Consider the following 23,841-nt stretch of genomic DNA (forward strand, 5'->3'; position numbering starts at 1 on the left):
TTTTAAATTTACAAGATTGAAAAAACAGTAAAACTTATGGACAGAGAGAAAAAAAAAAAATAAAGATATTCTTAAATCTCCTGCTTACAACACACTATTTAGAGGTCTGAAAACTCTTTGCATTATCCAAAATCAAATGTACGATCAAAATTTCTTTATCTTACAAAAATAATTTAGTCGAAAATGTACAGTGGTGGCATAGTATCCCATAACAGACACATTAGTTTCAGTTTTGCTTTGTTCAACATTCAGATGATTCTAAATTTTCATTATTCTAAGACTCATATAAGAATATTTATGCCTAAAGTTGTTTTTTTCTTCCATTTCTTCTTGGTAGGTGTGCATTTATGAACAGTCCTCAAGATCAGGAAAAGTCCCTACAAGTAAATTACTGGACAAAGGGTATAGCTAAATAGCTATTGTGATTCTTAATGAATACCAACAAATTAGATCCACTCAAAAGACAACCAATTCAGGACCCCTCAAGCTGAAACATTAGGAAAATGTTCAACTTAACCAATAATAAACAACAGCAACAACAAAAACATGTTGGCCATAACATCAGCAAACATTTAAAAATAATACTCAAGGGCTTCCCTGGTGGCGCAGTGGTTGAGAGTCCGCCTGCTGATGCAGGGGACACGGGTTTGTGCTCCGGTCTGAGAGGATCCCACGTGCCGCGGAGCGGCTGGGCCCGTGAGCCGTGGCCGCTGAGCCTGCGCGTCTGGAGCCTGTGCTCCGCAACGGGAGAGGCCACGGCAGTGAGAGGCCCGCGTACCGCAGAAAACAAACAAACAAACATAAAAATAATACTCAATATTATCAAGATTGGTGACAAAAGAGAAACTGTATCTTTAAATACAGTATCTACAACTACTGGCCATAACTGTTTAATAGTTGAAAAAAAGAGCAACAATATTAAAAGCTGTTAAAAGAACTCTGATGTTAAAATAACAGTTGTTTGAATATTGACAAATAATTATCGAACAATGTAACCCTGGACATGTTGGGATACCCTTCCTAATAAACATTAATGACCCACAGGGCCCCAAGGTGACTGATATGTTGGGAGTCCATCTAGCAGAAAGAATGACTCAGGCTTCTCTGGAACTCAGCAGCTGAGACATGGGGTGACCATAATTAGCAAGATGAAGAAAACTGTGGCTTGCCTCTTGTAGCATTCACTGACACTATCTGCGAAAGACAGTACTACTTTACCACTACTGCCTTCCATTTGGAGACCTATTCCATTCTCAGCCCTGTGGTTTAAATGGGATGGACCTCCTGGTCCAAAGGAAGGCATTTATTTGCTTAAGCCAACCAGCAAATCATATCTTTGGTTTAGGGCTGACATTCCTCCTCCACAGACTCACACCATACCCCACGTGTCCCAACTCAATCACTCCCAGTAAGTGAAACATTAGAAGACGTGTGCTGGTTTCTATGAAAGTCAACCTACTCCTTTCACAGGAGTGGGCAGGCAACAAGGGCACTCTGTGAAGCCTGGGATGAGTGTGCATCACTGGGGTTAGAACAGAGCTATCAGAGAGAAACAGAAGGAGGGCAGAGCAGAGACAAGAGAAACTGTGTCCTTGATGACATTAAATATCTATTGTGCAACTGGATCAAATACTATCTGAAGTTAATTTACCACAGTATTTTGAAGAAGTGAAAAATGAATTTTATTGTATAATCCAGTGAAGATTTGTCAGTTGCAACCTAAAGAGAGCAGACAACCCAAGAAATGTTTTAAAACAAGAAAGTGACTAAAGTCAGTGATAGACTATATTTGGAGAGATAAGGAGTGGAGAGGGGGGTGGAATCCAAAAATTCCCAGCTGTTTCCAGACTAGAAAGTAGAGAGACTTACCTATAGAAATGGGCTGCCTAGAGAGCACAGGCCTCTGGGGAGTCACAATTTATATGTGTTAAACTAGAGGTAAAAGAGGACACCCCAGCAGAAATGCTCCAGAGTATAATATTACAATTCACTGCTCATGGAAAGCGGTACCTCTGGTTCTGTTCCCTTCATACAGGAAGGTCAAACTTCCAGTTACTTATATTACTTTGGGGTGACAAACCAACCCAAACAAATGCTGACTAGATACATTTGTGAGGATGGGGCAATGACAAGTGAAAAGTAAACACTACAATGGTGATGAATTAACAAAGCCTATGGGGGGAAAATGCACTAAAGCACTACTTTTCTGACAGATTTATTTTATTCACTCGTTTAAAACTGGATGAGCACTTCCAATGTGTAAGGCACTATGACAGGTGCTAGAGACATGGCTACCCAATGCCAGGACCAGATCTTGCTGGGGAGATAGAGAACAATTAACTCCAACTTAGATAAGAAAAAATACAGAAAATTATGAAAGCATACACCCTGAGGCTGGGGGTGCAGACAGGTGAAGGATGTAAAATGTGGGTGGCTTACAGGTTTCTGTAATAGGCACAGTGTTGGAAGAACTAATTTTCCTTTTAATTCAAAATGTCTGGAGCACACCAAGTTGCCTTTGCTCCCATCTGTGTGTACACTGCTTCTCATTAATTTGATAAGGAAAATGAAACAGGAGACTATTTGCATTTATTGAGTAGCTGCTACATGCTATGTATGGGGCTAGGTCACACACACATTATATAATTTCCTCTTCAGTATTATCTTCCTCATTTTAACGCAAGAGCACCGACACATGAGAATTACATGTCTATACACAGATCTGGGCATTCAGAAATGTTACTCAAATACTATACTGACTCTCCTCAGAGAAGGAAAAAAAACGTATGGAATGTATAATGTAAAAGAATGTAATAACTATAAAAAGAATCAAAATTCTTAGCACTAGGAGGTCCTAGGAAGTTGCTAATTCCAAGCCATGACATATGTTGCCAAGGATAATGTACAGCACAGGTTATCACTACACAGCTTACATGCACCTTGCTATGACTGGCAGTCCTAAATGGTCAGCCACCACTACAGTCACAAACAAACTGCTTATAATACCCTGCTAAATAACAGCTTCTAAACTCACAAAGAATCATGTATCAAAATTTGTTGGATATAAATTCTCAATCTGCCTGTGAAGTAAAGTTACAGTTCATCCACTGCCATGCTATCTCAATGGGTCATCATAGGAAATTGTCAAATTGTCTTGTTAAAACCAGGACACACTGCAAAAATACCAAACTAGGACAACTAACAACAACAAAACAAAGTGTATGGAAGGGAAATGAAATAGAGTGAGGAAAGAAATTAAATCAATTTATCCATTAGCTAAGTCATTGGTGGTTATTACCATCTCACGTCTGAACTGTACCCCTCTAGAATTCATACGTTGAAGGCCAACCTCCAGTATCTTAGAACGTGACTTTATTTGGAGATGGGGTCTTTTAAGAGGTGATTATGTTAAAATGAAGCCATTAGGGTAAACTTTTAATAATGCGAATATAACTCAACGTGACTGGTGTCCTTTTAAGAGGAGGAAGAGACATGAGGAATGCATGTGCACCGAGGAAAGGCCCTGTGAGGAGGCAAGGAGAAGGCGGCCGCCTGCAAGTCAAGGAGAGGCTTCAGGAGACACCAAACCTGCCGGCACCTTGATCTTGGACGCCCACCTTCCAGAACTGCGAGGAAATAAAATTCTGTTGTTTTATAAGCCACCCAGTCTGGGGTATTGTGTTATGGTAGCCCTAGTAAACTGATACATACCCATCATCACAAATTCTGTAAAACTCTGATTATTCATTGGAGAACTTTAAAACTACCAATGTTAAGTTCACGATTGCTAGGCTCTGCCTTTCTGAAAATTTGCCTGTCTTTAGGAACCTATCCTGTCCTGTAATTGTCAAAGACGACGACATTAACAGGATGCATTAACACTTCATAATCCTCTTCCCCACAGTACCCGCTTGTCTCCTCCACTCCCCATGCAACACTCTCATGAACAGCACCAAAAAAATGCATTATGCTTAATGTCCCACTACATTAAAAACAGTAATTAAAATCCTACTAATGTTAGGTAATAACACTTTTGTGTACATAACATATGGTACAATGAAGGAAGGTGTATTCTGAGACTTAGTTCTGAAGTCTTTGGCAATATAGCTTAAAATGTGTATAAAGTACATTCTGAACTTTTGCAATGTTAAATTTAAAAAGATTTCACAAAATTATATTAGACTAAATGAAATCATGTTTACAAAACTTACTTTTGTAAATTATAAAATGCAACAAATCAGGATTTAGAAACACATAATCTCAAGAAAAAAACATTAAGCTCTAATTGAAATATGTATTTCAGCATATTTTAATACTACCCAAATTTAAAACAAAATATAAAACCCAGTACAATAAAACCAAATTATTTGACTGATTTCTTAAAGCATTAATGACAACAGCAGCAGACATACATTTTATAGAGCATTAGCCCTGGACTACAACCATGGTTTATTTGTCAGACATTTTAAGGATGTCTTTTCATGGATGTCTGTAACATTAAGCCCAAAGAGAAGCACAGTAGTGCATTTCCTTAAAACAAACAAAAATTCTACCACTCTTGACATTAGGATAAATGCTAAATTTAAACTATATATGTATGTATATATATATGTATATATATATATATATTTTTTTTTTTTGCGGTACACAGGCCCTCTCACTGTTGTGGCCTCTCCCGCTGTGGAGCACAGGCTCCGGATGCGCAGGCTCAGCGGCCATGGCTCACGGGCCCAGCAGCTCCGCGGCATGTGGGATCTCCCCGAACCGGGGAACGAACCTTTCTCCCCTGCATCGGCAGGCACACTCTCAACCATTGCGCCACCAGGGAAGCCCTAAACTATATTTTTAAAGACCCAATCTTATGAGATAATTTTTACTCATACTATTAAAAAAGAGAAAATATCCTTTTAAAATAATTAGCTCTGTATCTCATTTTTTATGTAAGTTTTTTAAGGGTATCTTTAATAATTAGAATATAATGTCCTAGTGAAAAAGTCTATAGTACCCACCCCCACCCAAGAGAAACAAATACAATTAAAAAAAAAAAGGTAGACAAGATAGTTTGGTGAAGGGAAACTAGCAAGCACTAGCACTGACTTTTACCGTCCAATTTTGGCACATGAGCATCTTTCAGATAATTTTACTAAGAGTGTACCTGGCAATATGTATATTTTACATAAATGTTGATTTCTTATTTTTTTTAACACAGTCATACCTTGTTTTATTGTCCTTAAGTGTTTTTTTTCTTTTTTTTTTTTTTAACAAATGGAAGGTTTGTGGCAACCCCGCATTGTCAAAATGACGGTATTTATTAGCAATAAAGTATTTTTTAAATTAAGGTATATATCTGTTAAGACATAATGCTATTATCACACACTTAATGGACTAAGGTATTGTATAAAGGTAACTTTTATATGCACTGGGAAACCAAAAAATTCATGTGACTTGTTTTATTGTAGTGGTCTGACAGAACCTGCAGTATCTCTGAAGTATGGCTGTAGTTGTAGACAATTTTTGTGCTGTTAGAATTTTTTCTTTTGGTTGTTGTTGCTTTGTTTGTTTTGTTACCAGATTAATGGTCAACAAAGTTGGTGAATCTTAAGAATTTAAAGCATAACTGAGAAGGGATAAACTTCTAAATTGCTTTTCCTTTCCTCTTCCATTGGAATCCAGAGCTCTCGTGTAAATTAAAGATAACATGAGAAAGAAATAAGATCTCAGGTATCCTGTATGATTTTAGACAAATCTTCTGGGCCTGTTTCCTCATCTAGAAAATGAGGAAAGTGAAGCAGATGGTAGTCTCTTTCACTTTTAAACTTCAATGATTTGAGTCAGTACAAGTACACAGAGTATTACATGTAAATCTTGCAGGCTAAGAGAGTACCAGATCACGTAGTGATTTTTAATAGAGCATTTTTTAATAGGCTTACAAGTGCATGAGAGGATTTTTAAAACTGTCAGACCTCAGATGGACATCTCCAGGAATTAGGAAAAGGGAAAATAAATGAGTCCACCTCATTAAGAAATATTTAAGAACTTATTATGCATAATGCTTATTAGGACCAGCTATCCTTTATAAATACTGACATATAAAAGCATAGGCAAATGGTATATCAAACCAATTTTTCATTAGCAACTGAGACTTCTAATGTCAATCATTTGATTCAGCTGTGATCTATACCAGGGGTTTACGAACTTTGGCCTGTGTGTAAATTCCAACCCATCACCCATTTTTGTTTAGCCCACAATACCTTGTGGTTTTCACAAAACAATGAACTGTTTTTACAGAACATGTATCGTTGATTTGATGACAGGGAACACTAACTTTGAATCCCAATTAAGCAATTTTAAGAGCCTCAGCGAAGCTCTCTAGACTGAGAAGAGTAAACTAGCATGCATTATGTGATGAGTCAACTTTAAAGTTCAACCGACATTCGCTACAGCTCTCTTTCTTTTTATACCCAAAAAGCCTCTGATGAGCTGCTTCATAGTCCACAAGTGTGGATTTCAACTTCCCAAACATATAAAAAAGTGGTTGTTCACACAGATGTATTCAAAAATCCCTTTAAAATATAAAACTATATGATTCAAGGATGGACTCAATAAACATGTGTTAAATGATTGAATAAATTATAGTCAAGGTATGCTGACAGGGGAATAAAGAAGGACAAGAAATTAAAACACCAAGGAAACAGAAGATAGGCCATAGTTCTGGTCTATCTTTTTCAACTATTGAGCAGTAATTAGTCATTCCCAGTCAGTCTGGGAAGGAAAAGTCTGGAAATGAAAGTCAGGTAAGAAAATAAAAATCAAGACCCTAGTCCCCTCCCACTAGCAAGAAAAGCTCTGAGTTTGTGGGAATGGGAACCAATATAAGAATGGTAAAAGGATTTTCTCAGCTTAAAAACTTACTATTCTGGCTTTGGAGCAGAAATGTTATAAGGACCGGTAAGACTGGAATGCAGCTAAAACTTTAAGACGACAGTCACCTGAATGAATGGATACTTGGCTTAAAACTGAGATATCGCAGGCGAAATAAACAGAATAAGGTACCAGGTGTAACAAACTCATGGAGATGTAAACAAATATTACCTATAACAGTATTTATGAAACAATTTATTGAATAAGGAATAGATAGTCTTTGGTTCCTCAAAAGAAAAAAAGACTAAGTAGATAAAAACTAAGACTACTAAGCCCTAAGTGAATCAAAACAAGTGTCCACGGACTGGTTATACTGATACGTGGTAAATTCTTTGGGAGAGCGGTAGTAAAAATGTGCAGAAGACTGTTCTGGTAGCAGAGATGTATGATTAATATAGATCAGGTGTCCAAGTATGGGAAAAAGACGTAAAGAGATCACATTCATCCCAATGGGCAATACATGCTTGTTCAAATCAAGAGAAGATGATGTAAAACCAAGTTTAAAACTCAGGAGACTGATACACACGCACCCCCCACAACACACACACAACCCAGCTATGAGTAAATCTTGAAGACAAAAGGCAAAAGAAAAATGGAGTAGAAATTGCTGATATATATGAATTGAGGTAGGCTTCCAAAGTTTTCTTGAAAAAGGTGGAGTGAGAAGGGATTCCACCATGAAAACCTCATAGGTCAATTTCACAGGGTAAGAGAAAATAGTAGAACTATCCTGTAAGATTTTCTGTTTAAAAAACAGACAGACAAAAAAACACAACAGAGAAACAAATCAAGTACATCACTCCATAACCACACGGGGAGAAGGGTCCCCCGTGTCCATCCTTTGTAAGTACTCTACCTAGTCAGGTTATATAGACTTCCTAACTGCAAAGACAGACTTTTAATAGTATCTCATTAAAAGATGCTTCTTTCTGTTTCATAGTACACGTACTTCAATGGCTAACACTATTCAAAGTGCTCAAAACTAAAACCCAGATTCATTATCTTTGTCATGCCCATGACAAAGTTTGATTATTTTATTTAGTACAGAAATGAGGTCCGTAGACCCCTGAGGTCCCAAGACTTTTTAAGAGGTCCTAAAGATCAAAATTATTTTTACAGTAATATAAAATACTGTTATAAAATAATATGCCTTTTTCATTGAATTGATATTTACACTGATATTACAAACCAATAGTTGGTAAAACTGCTCACACCTTAGTACGAATCAAGGCACTAACACCTTACAGTATTAGTAGTCATTATACTATTCACCACTAGGCACTTAAAAAAAAACTCACAAAAATTCTTCACTGAGAGGTTCCTTCATGAAGGAGGAAAAACACTTTATTAAAATCTTAACCCTGAAATACACCTTTTCAGTATCCTCTGTAACAAAAAGTACACATACAGGATTTCTGTTGCATACTAAAATGATGGTTGTCTCAAAGAAAAGCACTGTGAAAATGTTTGAATTGCAAGCTGAACTAGCTACTTTTTTCATGGAACACCATTTTTACTTCAAACAACTCACAAAGTATGGTTTTTCAGATTGAGAATTTGGCAGACATTTTCTTGCAAATAAACAAAGTGAAACTGTCACTTTTAAGAAAACAACTAACAATATTTGTTGGCAAGAATAAAACTTAAGCTTTTAAGAGATAATTAGGATTTGGAAAATTTATCAGCCACCATGAGCTTGAGAGCTTCCTGATACTACTCCAAAATTTCTGTGATGAAATCAGTGGGGATGTTAATGACTCTGGTTTTTTCTATTGTGTAATGAACATTTGGAAGATCTGTATAACTCAGTGAACAAATATTTTCCCAATGACTAGCATAAGATTATGCATGATGAAAACAATCCATTCAAAGTTCAAGAGAGACTAATGGATTTTAATATAACAGAATACAAAAAGTTCATTGATACAATTTCAGAACTTGCACTGCAACTAACCCTTAAGAAACTATCCACTTGTTGAGATTTGGTGTAGTAGCAAAGAACATCCACATTTATTGGAAAAATGAATTTTTATTTTGATTTAAAAAATTTACATCTATCTATCCTTGAAAGGTCATTTTTCCCATAAGTTTCCACTGTAACAATGTATCTCAACATGTGAATGCAGAAGCAGATGTGAGAACCCAGATGTCTTCTATTAAACCAGAGATTAAACAGGGACTTTCAAAAATTTAAAACAACGCCACTCTTCTCATGGAAATTTTTTGTCTTGGAAATTATTTTCCATAAAACGTATTATGTGTGTTAACATGTTATAGATGGGTTTGTTACTGTTATGTTAAAATGCATTAGTACTATAAAACTTCACAGTGTTAATTTCTGATGCAGTATATATTGACAGCTATAACCCATTTAAAGAAAATTTTTCTAGAGTCATTAATAAATTAAGAATGTAATGAGGTACTATGTCTAAAATGTTTTAGACCTGCTAGTATAAAAACTGATTCCATCTTGGCAATATTGGTGCTAATGTTTTCTGGAAAAATTCAAGAGTTTCCCTGGGGAAAGAGACCTCTTATGCCACAATATTGTTCATACTATAATGTGACCTAAATCATGACTGGTATGATTTCTGTTATGTTCATATTGGAATTACATTAGGTATCCTGTAAATTTATACCTAATAAACAAAAAAGGTACTTAAAAGCCATAAACATCTTCATGTTAAAGTTCTAGTTTTGATAAAACATATGGAATCTATTAACTAAAATATGGAGGAGTGAGAATTATACATTTTCTGAGACTACACCTCTAAGTGAACTTCTTTCCAGAAACACCCGCTTGTGTGTAAATTTCAATAATTTGACTGAAATTCAGTTTCTCTCTCCTTCATTCAACAAACATTTACTGAGTGCTAATATAAGCCTGGCACTGTTCTACGCCCTGAATGCTGCAATAATACAGAAATCTATTAATACAAAGAATGATATTGTACAGAATAGTCTTCACAGCCAAATTCCAGGCTGCATCCCATATTTTTATCAAATTCCTTCACAAAACGCTGTGAAACGGTGTGGAGGATGTGGTAAAGGAGCACTGCCCCCGTGACAGTTTCTCCTCCAATGGTGTGGATTCCCACTATCCTGCATGTCCGCCCAGCCTCACATCTGTGTTAAGTGGTAGGTTCCAAAGGGCTTCAATCCCTTCCCCAACAACTGAAACATGAAGGTGGTCTCTGTCTTGCAGCCTTTGTTTCCTAAAGAGAATACATTCAACACTGCAAACAATGGCAGCCTTCTTCACCATATACATGGAAACAAATAATGCAGGGCCTTGGCACTACAGAATCAATTAAATCATATACTCAATCTGTTAGCTACATGAGAAATAAGAGGAGACAGCTAGCTGAGCAACAAATTTGCAATTCTTTATAGTCAGATTTCCAGGCTATACATGGTACAAATTCCATACCTGCCCCTCTGCACTGTGAGGACACAAAAGAAAGATGTAGAGGAGATGTGGGGAGTGGAGATCCAGGGAACAGAGGCACATCTGTGTTTAATAATGGCAAGTAACTATTCCACACATTTTGCTACTCCAAACCATATCAATAACTGCCATGGATATATTAGAAAAAATTCAAGCCTAAGCTAATCGGGTTTCCCTTCTTTCTGAAATTGTATATAAGCCATTACCACCCTTTTGCCAGGTAGGGAAACCTAGGCCCAGGCAGAATTGCTGGGTAAACACAGCTGTCCCCAGGATCTCCCATCATCCTTTCCCCAGACTAGTCTCCTTTCCGAGCACTCTAATACTTAGCACTACTCTACCAATGAAACTCTGCCTTGACAACTCCCTCCAGCTTCCCCCTGAGCCCCACCTCTGACCCCCTACAATCTAAAACCAGCTGAGCCCCTGCCCTCCTCAGTTGGTAGTTGTACTCTAGGTTTTTTACACTACGTCCCCAACCAACACAGCCAACAAATACATTTCATCCCTTAAAGTCAGGTAGATGACAACCTTAACAATCTGATGTAACAAAATGTTAATGAATAATAATGGCTTGATGTCCTGCTTTCCAAGGAACTTATAACAAATGCATAAATTACATTACCTTAACTCAGTGTTTCTCAAATTTGAGTAATACCAAGTACCTTCTATAAGAAAACAAAGTAACACACTAGTCCCAAGAGTTGGTTTGTATATTTTATTATGTTACTAACATATAAATATAAATAAAAACACTAGGCATGGTCCTCATCTTGAAGGCACTTCCAACTATAAAATGAAAAAAAAAACTACCTATCAATACCAAGGTACTGGGCTTCCCTGGTGGCGCAGTGGTTAAGAATCTGCCTGCCAATACAGGGGACACACATTCAAGCCCTGGGGTCTGGGAAGATCCCACATGCCGCAGAGCAACTAAGCCCATGCACCACAACCACTGAGCGCCTGCGCTCTAGAGCCCGTGAGCCACAACTACTGAAGCCCGCGCACCTAGAGCCCGTGCTCTGCAACTAAAGAAGCCACTGCAATGAGAAGCCTGAGCATGGCAACGAAGAGTAGCCCCCCACTCACTGCAACTAGAGAAAGCCCATGCACAGCAACAAAGACCCAACTGAGCCAAAATTAAAAAAGAAAATTAAAAAAAATAAAATACCAAGGTACTTTATGTACAATGTCTACTACAAGATTAAAATAAACACGAATGGTCTTACTTTGTTACAAAGTGGCCACCCAGATGATCTAAAATGTGTTATGTATATTATTTTATTTTTAGACTACCACATGGACAAAAATTTTTTTAATTTCTCATGGAGAAATTACTAACCCAGAATATATCTATAGATGTTGGATGTTACTCACTTTGTGATCTAGCAACGTGAAAAAAAATGATATAAAGTGGGAGACCTGAAAACAAAAAGAAATGTTCGAGAAGGTAGATGTTTTCAGGTCCTTCAATTTATCATTCCTAATATAATCTTGTAGGAAATGGTCAATAATAATTTGAATAATTATACTACTTATATAATTCATGAAATGCAAGTCTATTTCAACACAAATTTAAGTTAGTTTTTCATTTACTTGCAACTTATGTAACACTAATATAATTCAACCTTCAAAAGCAGATATACATATATGACTTAGAAATTTTTTAAATGTATTTGGTGTTTTAATACAAATAGACATCTTAGAACAACTTTATAAATAATTCATCATATATGAAGATGAATATAATCACATGCCTAACCAGCTGGCAAGAACAGAATAGAATACAACACTAAAAAAAAAATCATGACAGGCCAAGGCACAAACAAATTTGGTGGGGGGAGGGGGAAGTGTATTACTTAGAGGCTAATCAAAACTAAATGAACACAAAACTGCATGTGTAGAGGGACCTGGGAGAATATCTGACTAAGCTAAAAGGTTTAGCCCCATGGTTCTTCAAAATTTGCTGCACATTAAATCATCTGGGGAACTTTTAAAAAGACTGCTGTCCATGTAGCATCCCATACTAATTAAACCACAATCTCTGGAGGTGGGAGCCAGATAGCAATATTTTTTAAAGATTTCCAGGTGAATACAGGGCAGAGCAAAGTTTGGGAAGTCCTTGTTTACCCAACTGAAAGCACTCTGATAATTTGTGCAAAATGTGATGACTTAAGAGAAGCAGATCTTCAGACCACACACAAAGTACTTTCAAAATCCATGTGTCCTTCTGTATGAGTTTCCCAGGGCGGCCATAACAAAGTGCCACAAACTGGGTAGCTTAAAACAACAGAAATTTATTGTCTTAGTTGTAGAGGCTAGAAGTGTGAAATTAAGCTGTTGGCAGGGCCATGCACTCTCCAGTGCCTCTAGAGGAAGATATTCCCTTGCCTCTTCCAGTTTTGGGTAGTAGCCCCAGCCATTCCTTGACCTGTGGCAACCCAATCCCTGTCTCCATCTTTGCATGGCCATCTTCCCACTGTGTCTGTGTCTTCACATACCACACGCCCTTCTCCTAGGTGCATGTTCAAATTTCCCTCTTTTTATAAGAACACCAGTCACAGTGGGAAAAGGACCCACCCTAATGACCTCATCTTAATTACATCTGCAAAAACCTTATTTCCAGATAAGGTCACATTCACAAGTACCAGGGGTTACAACTTCAACATATCTTTGAGGGGACATAATTCAACTCATACACTTAACTTTCAAAACTTCCCTAACAAATCAACTATAAAATTTAGTGCTATGCAGTTAAACAAAGAACTCCAGCTTAGAGAGAACTAACTCAACTATGTTGCACCTTTTCAGAGCTTGAAAGGACAACAGATTTGAAGGTACTTTAAACAGAGCATCCATCCTTTCATCTCCTCAGCAGCAAATTACTCCATTATTAAACTATAAAGGTTAAAATAATAAACTACCCTCAAGCTAGTTTCTTCTAGCCTTGACTGCCAAACTTCTATTTTAAGGCACACCTTTAGCAAAGTCCAAAATTCTTTAGCCTGACAATAAAGTCCCTTCTGATATAGTAACCTAAAGGTATAGCTTATATTTCTTCCAATCCCTTACAATCAAGCCAAACTGGACAGCATTGTCAAACTACATCACTGTACTAGTTTCCTAGCGCTGCCATAACAAAGTACCACAGATAAGGTGGCGTACAGCAGAAATTTATTGCCTTTCAGTTTTGGAAGTCAGAAGTCCAAACATCAAGGTGTTGGCAGGGCTCCTTCTGAAGGTGCTGAGTAAGGATCGCTCCTAGCTTCCTTGGCTCCTGGATGCATTACTCTAGCCACCTTGCCATATCTCCCTGTGGCTCTTCACACTGTTTTTCCTGTGTGTCTGTGTCCAAATTTCCTATTTTTATAAGGACAACAGTCTATTGGATTAGAGCCTACTCTAATAACCTCATTTTAACGTAATTATCTCTGTAAAGACCCTATTTCCAAATACGGTTATAGTCTGAGGTACTGGGGGTTTGCACTTCAACTAATGAATTTCATAAGACACAATTCAACCTATGTCATTAAGCAGAGAAACCCCAGGATTAGGAAACACAGATGCTATTATTTTACCCCTCCAAAAGTGTAGATGGCAGCTGTAAACAAAGGCTAACAAAAGCCTTTTCCCCTGACCTTCAGTTATCTCTCTAGCTTGGCTATCAGATAAAATCCCTTTAAAACAAAATTCAGACCAACACTAATTATGTTAACTATGATGGCATCAACATGCATGGAATAATTTAAGTAACTTTATGTCATCAAATGTATTACTGTTCAGAATTTAATCACTCTTCTCTTTTCCTGCAATAGTTATTCATCCCCACCGTACCCTTGGACCCTGGCTATGTGACATAACTTGGCCAATGGAAACTGAGTAAATGAGCTGTCCACTCACAGCTTTAAGAGGTATTAAAAGTATCTGCCAGGGACTTCCCTGGCAGTTCAGTGGTTAAGACTCTGCCTTCCAATGCAGGAGGTGCGGGTTCGATCCCTGGTTGGGGAGCTAAGATCCCACATGCCTCATGGTCAAAACAGCAAAACAGAAACAATATTGTAACAAATTCAATAAAGACTTTAAAAATGGTCCACATCAAAACAATCTTAAAAAAAAAAAAAGTATCTGCCAGTGCTCTTACTCTTTTCTTCTGCCACATGAATGAGCATGTTCTACATGGGGCCTGCTCCGAAAGCCTGGATCCCCAAATGAGAAGACACAGAACAGAGGCACAGCCAACCCACATTATCTACATGCAAAATATTTGGAAAATAAATCTTTATTTTTGTAAACCAGTGAAATTATTTATAATCATAAAGAAAACTAATATACTTTAAAGTAGTATTTTGACTTCATATACCCCTAGAGGATACAACCTAGGGACAAAAAAGAATCACAAAGAAAGTTTAAACTTCTTTCTGTAGTCTTATTATAGTAATTCTTTAGCATTACTAATTTGAATATTTTTATAAATATATATAAAACAAATAAATTATGTTAAATCCATTACAAATCAAAATTTTCAGAAAGAAAAAAAATATATACAAATAGAGAAGCAGTAAAAATCTTTTCATCTTCTCTTCATGGTATAGTACTGTCTGTACTCCTCAAGCTGGCTACACCTGAAAGATATATAGCAATATGCTAGGCAGGATGAGAAGGCAGAGGATGAATGTGTCACATTATCCCAAGGAACAATTTTTCTTGATAATAAATAAGTTTGGCCATTTTACTTTTATAAAAATCTCTTATCTGATAGAACTGCATACAAAAAATTAAAATTATTTTCATGTTTAATGAAAATACAGATGTATTTTCAATAAAATTCACAAATCAAGCTTTAAAACCTTATAGTAATCTTAAATTTGAATTGAAATATAAGCAGAAATTTGTGATTTATTTCTCTTACTAAATACACATTTCCTTGTTCTAAAAAGGCCTAGCAGCAATTAATGGCAACCTATTAGTAAAAAGCACTCTATGCTTTCATTGTAGTCTCTAAATAAACACTTCTCATAAAAATAGGAATGCTTTGGAGAAAAGACCAATTTCAGGGCTGAAGCAGAAAACCTGGAATATCTTGCCGTGCAAGAAAGCAAGGAAACAACCGAAGGCTACGTGTGTCATGTCAAAAGGAGACAGGAACCGCAATGGATTAAAACACCTCAAAAATAGTTCTTAATCCATGAGATTATAAAAATTAAAAATAAACTTCACATCACTGGTCACCTTGAGAGGGCACCACCAACTCATCAGTCTAAAAACTGACAACTAAAACAACTCAAGCACATGCCCTGCTTTTGCTGTGCAAGTTCTATTTCAGTATCCCAATACTTGACAAGGAAGAGTCCTTCTTCACAAAATTCCAGCTAATCAATGCAAAAACAATGATATAATTAAAACAACAATTTTCTATCCCTAAGAAAATAAAGAATCTAGGCAACAATCATTAATGGCCACTAAGACCACCAGGGGAATATCTGATGTGGAACTTTATAATGGATAGATCAGACTAACAACAACTGAATCCACTAATCAACATCAACACCACCGAAACTGATACAACCAGATGGTGTATGCCCCATGGTGTGAGGCAGAAGGAAGAAAAAAGAAGACTTCGTGATCAAAGAATTTAAAGTGAATTTAATCATACCTCAACTAGCACTTTACAGAAGTTACAGGAGGACAGTAGAATGTATTAGTAATACCACAAGGATGTGATTAGCCAAATCCAGAATGTGGGGAATTTGACAGGACAATTTTTTTTCTACCAACAGGTGGAAGAGACTGAAATTTAGCAACCAAAAGCAGTGTGCAGACCTTGTTTGGATTCTGTTTAAAAGTAACCATCTGAAAATGTCATTTGGAAGGCAAAAGAAAAATTTTAATTCTCTTTACCTCTTCCAGTTTCTCATAAGCCTTTCATCTTTTCTAGACCACTGTAACATATGAAGCCTAGCCTTTTCTCCACAGTAATGAATGGGAAGGATAAGGAAATCTATAAGGATGAGGGTAGTGAGTGCAGAGACAATACAATGACTTATTTCATACTCAACATGTATCCTAGTTTTCTGATCCTGATTTGAATATGAAATCCTGGGCTTGACTCTTTCTCTGGATAGTAAACAACTCCAGATAAGATGACTTGGTATAAATTCATCTAGACATATTCCAAGGGTTTCCACCAGACTATCAAATTGCTGATCAATTTTCTGCTTCTCAAGTACAGGTATTAGAATAGCCTTTTTCCTTCAATATGATGCAAAGGCATGCTAGGTGCTCAATAAATAGTTTAAAAAAAACTGCACACACACACACACAAAACAGAACTGAGAGAGTGAAAGTGCTTTTCTTATTGCTCTCAACCTCATCTCTTTTTTGGAGAAGGAAACACATTCAGGGAAAAAAGAATACTGTCTACACCCAGAGACATCAACTTCAGAATCAGTTTACTTCAAAAACATCAAGGAATTAGTAGTAAGTTTTCTTACTAGTATAGTAAAACCTCTTGATTACCATCAGATATTTAATCCTTTTTTTTTTAGTTTAAATGCATTTTATTTTTAGACAAACTACATGACGTATTTTTCTCAAAAGCAATGCCTCAGCTCCAAATAAATCACCATCAAAACAAACGAAGAGCTCAAGATGACATCAGTCCCATTTGTCTAAGTCCTGGTGTTGTGTGGATAAAAAGCAGCAGCCAGCCAGTTATGATGACAGGTGACAGATCCAAAGTAACTGCCAAATTTGTTAACATTTTTTCATTTCTAGACCATCCTTAAAGAAAACCGTATGTGGGGTCACAGCATCCTCACAATAGTCCAGCAGAGCTACCATGCCATCTAGATTCACGTTTTCACCAATAAAGAAATGACAGTTTTTGAAATTAGCAAGGATGTGTTTGATTTGTTCTGCAGCCCCTGTCATAAAAGGTTATACTCTTTCTGGTCTCTGTTCTCCAAGTTTCCCTTTGGCTGACTTCATGTAATCTTTGATGTACTCCTTGTAGGCTTCCTTTTTGAAGCTGGTTTTCTGCAAGTGATGGTTCATGACAATATGGACACCAGTGATTACTGTGTTCAGTACCTTCGCCCCTGGGTCCTTCGGCAGAGGCATTTCCACCAATAAGCGAGTCATCAATGTCACCCTCTGTCCTACTGACCATCATCCCCCTCCACCTCCATACACAGCCTGTCAGCAACCTCCCGGATCTTGTAGATGTCAGAGAACATCTCATGACGGCTCGTGAGGTCCTGGTAGATAATCATGATGGGGACTGGTGGAGATGACAGCGGCACTAGCTTAGTAGGAGCCTGGAGCTCAGAGTGAGCATGGTGTGCTTCGGGGACAGTGGAAAAGTTAATCTTTGTTTTTAATCTCAATTATGTAACTAAAAACTGCTTTTTGGAGCAGAATTTTCTTATACAATTCTCTGAACAAAAGGAAAAAGAAACATTCTTTCAAAAAAATATGACGTTCTGTTTAGGCCACTGATCTAAAAACACTCAACCTCAATTAAAATACCTATATAGTTATAAAAAGAGTAATTGTTATGATAAAAATGTTACATATAAAATGTTATAATGAAAATGAATACATAAGTTAGAAACAATAAGCATTTGAACTGTCATATAAATTTTTAAGAATAAAATTGTTCCCACAAATCATACCTATTTTCACTCTACTGAAAGGTTTCTCAGCATTTTATAAGTACTCTACTGACCTAAAAGCCCCAAATATAAATTATAATAAATATAATACAAATCAGGAAAATAGTACTATTTTTTGGGGCCTGCTGGTATAAAATAACTGCTAACTGATACAACCTATAATATATAAAATATTAAGAATCATAGGCTTTAGAGCTGAAGGGAACAAGAGATTTTTTTCTCCTCCTGCTTTAGGTTGCCCCTATTAATTAAAACCTCAAAACATTTACATGTAAATATAGTCATTTTCTCCTTAAAAAACTGGTTTAAAAAAACCTAAAATGGATGGCTATAGTACTAGATATGAGCAGTATGCAAAACTGAACCCATGAAAATAGTGATTGCAAAACAGACATGAGCACAAAGCATCTGCTATTATCAAAACTTATACAGAGATTTGGGTTTGGAGAGGAAGAGTGAGAAGATGAAACAAAGAAGAACCTCCATCACTTTTCTCAGTTTCTGGTTACTCAATCAGTTATCACAGGGTTATCTAATATAGGAAAGGTTTTCAACCTATTCACAGCCAGTAGGTAAGAGTCCAGAATTATTTTCCTTTCAATTGTTCTGTATTTAAGAAGCATACTGTGGGGAAGCTCAAGACTGCCAGAACTGAAAGAATGCTCCTCCTTTCCATTATGTAATGGAAATGGGTTCACTTCTTTTTTCTGTCCCTCTTTATATTAGTGGTAAAGGAAACTTTCAGGGCAATACTTACAACAATAAAAAAGCAGTTAGAGGGAACAGCAGCAAGTGAAAACATTCATTACAAAATTAATTTTTTATTTACATAGACCACTATGCTAAAGAAACCAGACTGGATCATACAATGTGTGGAATAGGTTAGATATTTCAAACACTGTGGTGACGCAATTAAATACTCTAGGAATGACAGCTTATTCATGTTTATCTAAAAATGAAAGCTAAAAAAATACAAGCTATGGGAAAGGACACACTTAACCCTTAACATTCACTAATTATGCCTGAAATATAGCCCGATTCATAAGAGGCACCCAATTATTATGTTGAAAATAAATGAATAACGTTTTTTCCCCCACTAGTCAGTAGTATTTAAAAAGACCAAAAAATAATCTTCAGTGATGACTACAACTCAATGTTCCTTCTCATCCACTCCTATATTGATCTCTATTACCCTCTCAACTTCAATAACTTGTATCTCCATTTTTTTTTTTTTTTTTTTGGATAAAGGGGTGGAAAAAAGAAAAAGGCCACATTCCAGTTTCTAGCCCACTAGTGACTCTTGCTTAGTGTGGTATATCAAAATCACCTGTGGCAGCTTCTTCAAAGTAATGTCATAAACTTTGTGACAACTCGGAAAAGAATTAAGTGTCAGCAAGTCAGAAGTACAGCCCAGGCGTGTCGATCTTAACAAGTTCCTCAGGTCATACAAACCATGCCGGCATCACACTACACACTTCAAAAACGTCTTTATCTTTAAATCCTGTAACTGTAAACAAAACAGAACACACACACCCTCTTTTTCACTGTTAACTCCTTATATCTTTGATCTACTAATTTTTTTTACTTATTTTTTTTGAATTTTTTAAAATTCTTATTAGTTATCTATTTTACACATATCAGTATGTACATGTCTATCCCAATCTCCCAATTCATCCCACCACCACCAACCCCCGCCACGTTTCCCCCATGGTGTCCATACGTTTCTTCTCTACATCTGTGTCTCTATTTCTGTCCTGCAAACTGGTTCATTTGTACCATTTTTCCAGGTTCAACATATATGCGTTAATATACAATATTTGTTTTTCTCTTTCTGACTTACTTCACTCTGTACGACAGTCTCTAGATCCATCCACATCTCTACAAAAGACCCAATTTAGGTCCTTTTTATGGCTAAGTAATACTCCATTGTATATATGTACCACATCTTTATCCATTCAAATGTCAGTGGACATTTAGGTTGCTTCCATGACCCGGCTATTGTAAATAGTGCTGCAATGAACACTGGGGTGCATGTGTCTTTTTGAATCATGGTTTTCTCTGGGTATATGCCCAGTAGTGGGATTGCTGGATCTCTATTCTTAGTTTTTTAAGAAACCTCCATACTGTTCTCCACAGTGGCTCTGTATCAATTTGCATTCCCACAAACAGTGCAAGAGGGTTCCCTATTCTCCACACCCTCTCCAGCATTTGTTTGTAGATTTTCTGATGATGCCCATTCTAACTGGTGTGAGGTGATACCTCATTGTAGTTTTGATTTGCATTTCTCTAATAATTAGTGATGCTGAACAGCTTTTCATGTGCTTCTTGGCCATCTGTATATCTTCTTTGGAGAAATGTCTATTTAGGTCTTCTGCCCAGTTTTGGATTGAGCTGTTTGTTATTTAATGTTCAGCTGCATGAGCTGTTTATATATTTTGCAGATTAATACTTTGTCCATTAATTCATTTGCAAATATTTTCTCCCATTCTGAGGGTTGCCTTTTTGTCTTGTTTGTAGTTTCCTTTGCTTTGCAAAAGCTTTTAAGTTTCATTAGGTCTCAATTGTTTATTTTGTTTTAATTTCCATTACTCTAGGAGGTGGATCAAAAAAGATCTTGCTGTGATTTATGTCAAAGAGTGTTCTTCCTATGTTTTCCTCTAACAGTTTTATAGTGTCTGGTCTTACATTTAGGTCTTTAATCCATTTTGAGTTTATTTTTGTGTATGGTGTTAGGGAATGTTCTCATTTCATCCTTTTACATGTAGCTGTGCAGTTTTCCCAGCACCACTTACTGAAGAGACTGTCTTTTCTCCACTGTATACCCTTGCCTCCTTTGTCATAGATTAGTAGACCATAGGTGCATGGGTTTATCTCTGGGCCTTCTATCCTGTTCCATTGATCTATATTTCTGTTTTTGTGCCAGTACCATATTGTCTTGATTACTGTAGCTTTGTAGTATAGTCCGAAGTCAGGGAGACTGATTCCTCCAGCTCTGTTTTTTTCCCTCAAGACTGCTTTGGCTATTTCAGGTCTTTTGTGGCTCCATACAAATTTTAAGATTTTTTTGTTCCAGTTCTATAAAAAATGCCACTCATAATTTGACAGGGATTGCACTGAATCTATAGAATGCTTTGGGTAGTATAGTCATTTTTACAATATCGATTCTTCTAACCCAAGAACATGGTATATCTCTCCATCTGTTTGTGTCATCTTTGATTTCTTTCATCAGTGTCTTATAGTTTTCTGAGTACAGGTCTTTTATCTTCTTAGGTAGGTTTATTCTGAGATATTTTCTTCTTTTAGTTGCAGTGGTGAATGGGATTGTTTCCTTAATTTCTCTTTCTGATCTTTTGTTGTTAGTGTATAGGAATGCAAGAGATTTCCGTGAATTAATTTTGTATCCTGCGACTTTACCAAACTCACTGATTAGCTCTAGTAGTTTTCTGGTCACATCTTTAGGATTCTCCATGTATAGTATCATGTCATCTGCAAACAGTGACCGTTTTACTTCTTCTTTTCAAATATGTATTCCTTTTCTTTTTCTTCTCTGATTGCCGAAGCTAGGACTTCCAAAACTACATTGAATAATAGTGGCAAGAGTGGACATCCTTGTCTTGTTTTTGATCTTAGAGGAAATGCTTTCAGTTTTTCACCACTGAGAATGATGTTTATTGTGGGTTTGCTGTATATGACCTTTATTATGTTGAGGTAGGTCCCCTCTATGCCCACTTTCTGGAGAGTTTTTATCATAAATGGGTGATGAATTTTGTCAAAAGCTTTTCCTGCATCTATTGAGATGATCATATGGTTTTTATTCTTCTATTTGTTAATACGGTGTATCACACTGAATGATTTGCATACATTGAAGAATCCTTGCATCCCTGGGTTAAACCCCACTTGATCACGGTGTATGATCCTTTTAATGTGTTGTTGGATTCTGTTTGCTAGTATTTTGTGGAGGATTTCTGAATCTATATTCATCAATGATAGTGGTCTGTAATTTTCTTTTTTTGTAGTATCTGTGTCTGATTTTGGTATCAGGGTGATGGCGGCCTCATAGAATGAGTTTGGGAGTGTTCTTTCCTCTGAAATTTTTTGAAAGAGTTTGAGAAGGATGCATGTTAGCTCTTCTCTAAATGTTTGACAGAATTCACCTGTGAAGCCATCTGGTACTGGGCTTTTGTATGTTGGAAGATTTTTAATCACAGTTTCAATTTCAGTACTTGTGATTGGTCTGTTCATATTTTCTATTTCTTCCTGATTCAGTCTTGGCAGGTTATGCATTTCTAAGAATTTGTCCATTTCTTCCAGGTTGTCCATTTTATTGGCATAGAGTTGCTTATAGTAATCTCTCATGATCTTTTGTATTTCTGCAGTGTCAGTTGTTACTTCTCCTTTTTCATTTCTAATTTTATTGATTTGAGTCCTCTCCCCTCTTTTTCTTGATGATTCTGGCTAATGATTCATCAATTTTGTTTATCTTCTCAAAGAACCAGGTTTTATTTTCATTGATCTTTGCTATTGTTTTGTTTCTATTCCATTTATTTCTGCTCTGATTTTTAGGATTTCTTTCCTTCTACTAACTTTGGGTTTTGTTTGTTCTTCTTTCTCTAGTTCCTTTAGGTGTAGGGTTAGATTGTTTATTTGAGATTTTTCTTGTTTCTTGAGATGGCTTGTATTGCTATAAACTTCCCTCTTAGAACTGTTTTTGCTGCATCCCATATGTTTTGGATCATCGTGTTTTCACTGTCATTTGTCTCTAGGTATTTTTTGATTTCCTCTTTGATTTCTTCAGTGATCTCTTGGTTATTTAGTAACATGTTGTTTAGCCTCCATGTGTTTATGTTTTTTACGTTTTTTTCCCCTGTAATTGATTTCTAATCTCATGGTGTTTTGGTCAGAAAAGATGCTTGATTTGATTTTAATTTTCCTAAATTTACTGAGGCTTGATTTGTAACCCAAGATGTGATCAATCATGGAGAACGTTCCATGTGCATTTGAGAAGAAAGTGTAATCCGCTGTTTTCGTATGGAATACCCTATAAGTATCAATTAAATCTATCTGGTCTGTTGCGTCATTTAAAGCTTGTGTTTCCTTATTAATTTACTGTCTGGATGATCTGTCCATTGGTGTGAGGTGTTTAAGTCCCTCACTATTACTGTGTTACTGTCGATTTCCTCTTTTATAACTGTTAGCAGTTGCCTTATGTATTGAGGTGCTCCTATGTCAGGTGCATATATATTTATAATTGTTATATCTTCTTCTCGGATTGATCCCTTGATCATTATGTAGTGTCCTTCCTTGTCTCTTGTAACATTCTTTATTTTAAAGTCTATCTTATCTGATACGAGTATTGCTACTCCAGCTTTCTTTTGATTTCCATTTGCGTGGAATATCTTTTTCCATCCCCTTTCAGTCTTTATGTCTCCCTAGGTCTGAAATGGGTCTCTTGTAGACAGCATATATATGGGTCTTGTCTTTGTATCCATTCTGTGAGCCTGTATCTTTTGGTTGGAGCATTTAATCCATTCACATTTAAGGCAATGATCGATATGTATGTTCCTATTACCATTTTCTTGATTGTTTTGGGTTTGTTTTTGTAGGTCCTTTTCTTCTCTTGTGTTTCACACTTAGAGAAGTTCCTTTAGCATTTGTTGCAGAGCTGGTTTGGTGGGGCTGAATTCTCTTAGCTTTTGCTTGTCTGTAAAGCTTTTGATTTCTCAGTTGAATCTGAATGTGATCCTTGCTGGGTAGAGTAATCTTGGTGTTAGGTTCTTCCCTTTCATCACTTTAAATATA

General features: G+C 36.5%; 1 protein-coding gene and 1 pseudogene across 2 annotated transcripts in view; both read right to left on the reverse strand.

The window, feature by feature from the left end:
• Positions 1-23,841, reverse strand: part of TBL1XR1 (TBL1X/Y related 1) — a 175,759-nt gene that overhangs the window by 45,531 nt on the left and 106,387 nt on the right. The gene's annotated exons all lie outside the window — the stretch shown is intronic.
• LOC132491194 (translationally-controlled tumor protein-like) lies at positions 17,123-17,640 on the reverse strand (annotated as a pseudogene).

This window comes from Mesoplodon densirostris, chromosome 5 (genome assembly GCF_025265405.1).
Source record: "Mesoplodon densirostris isolate mMesDen1 chromosome 5, mMesDen1 primary haplotype, whole genome shotgun sequence".
Classification (NCBI taxonomy): domain Eukaryota; kingdom Metazoa; phylum Chordata; class Mammalia; order Artiodactyla; family Ziphiidae; genus Mesoplodon; species Mesoplodon densirostris.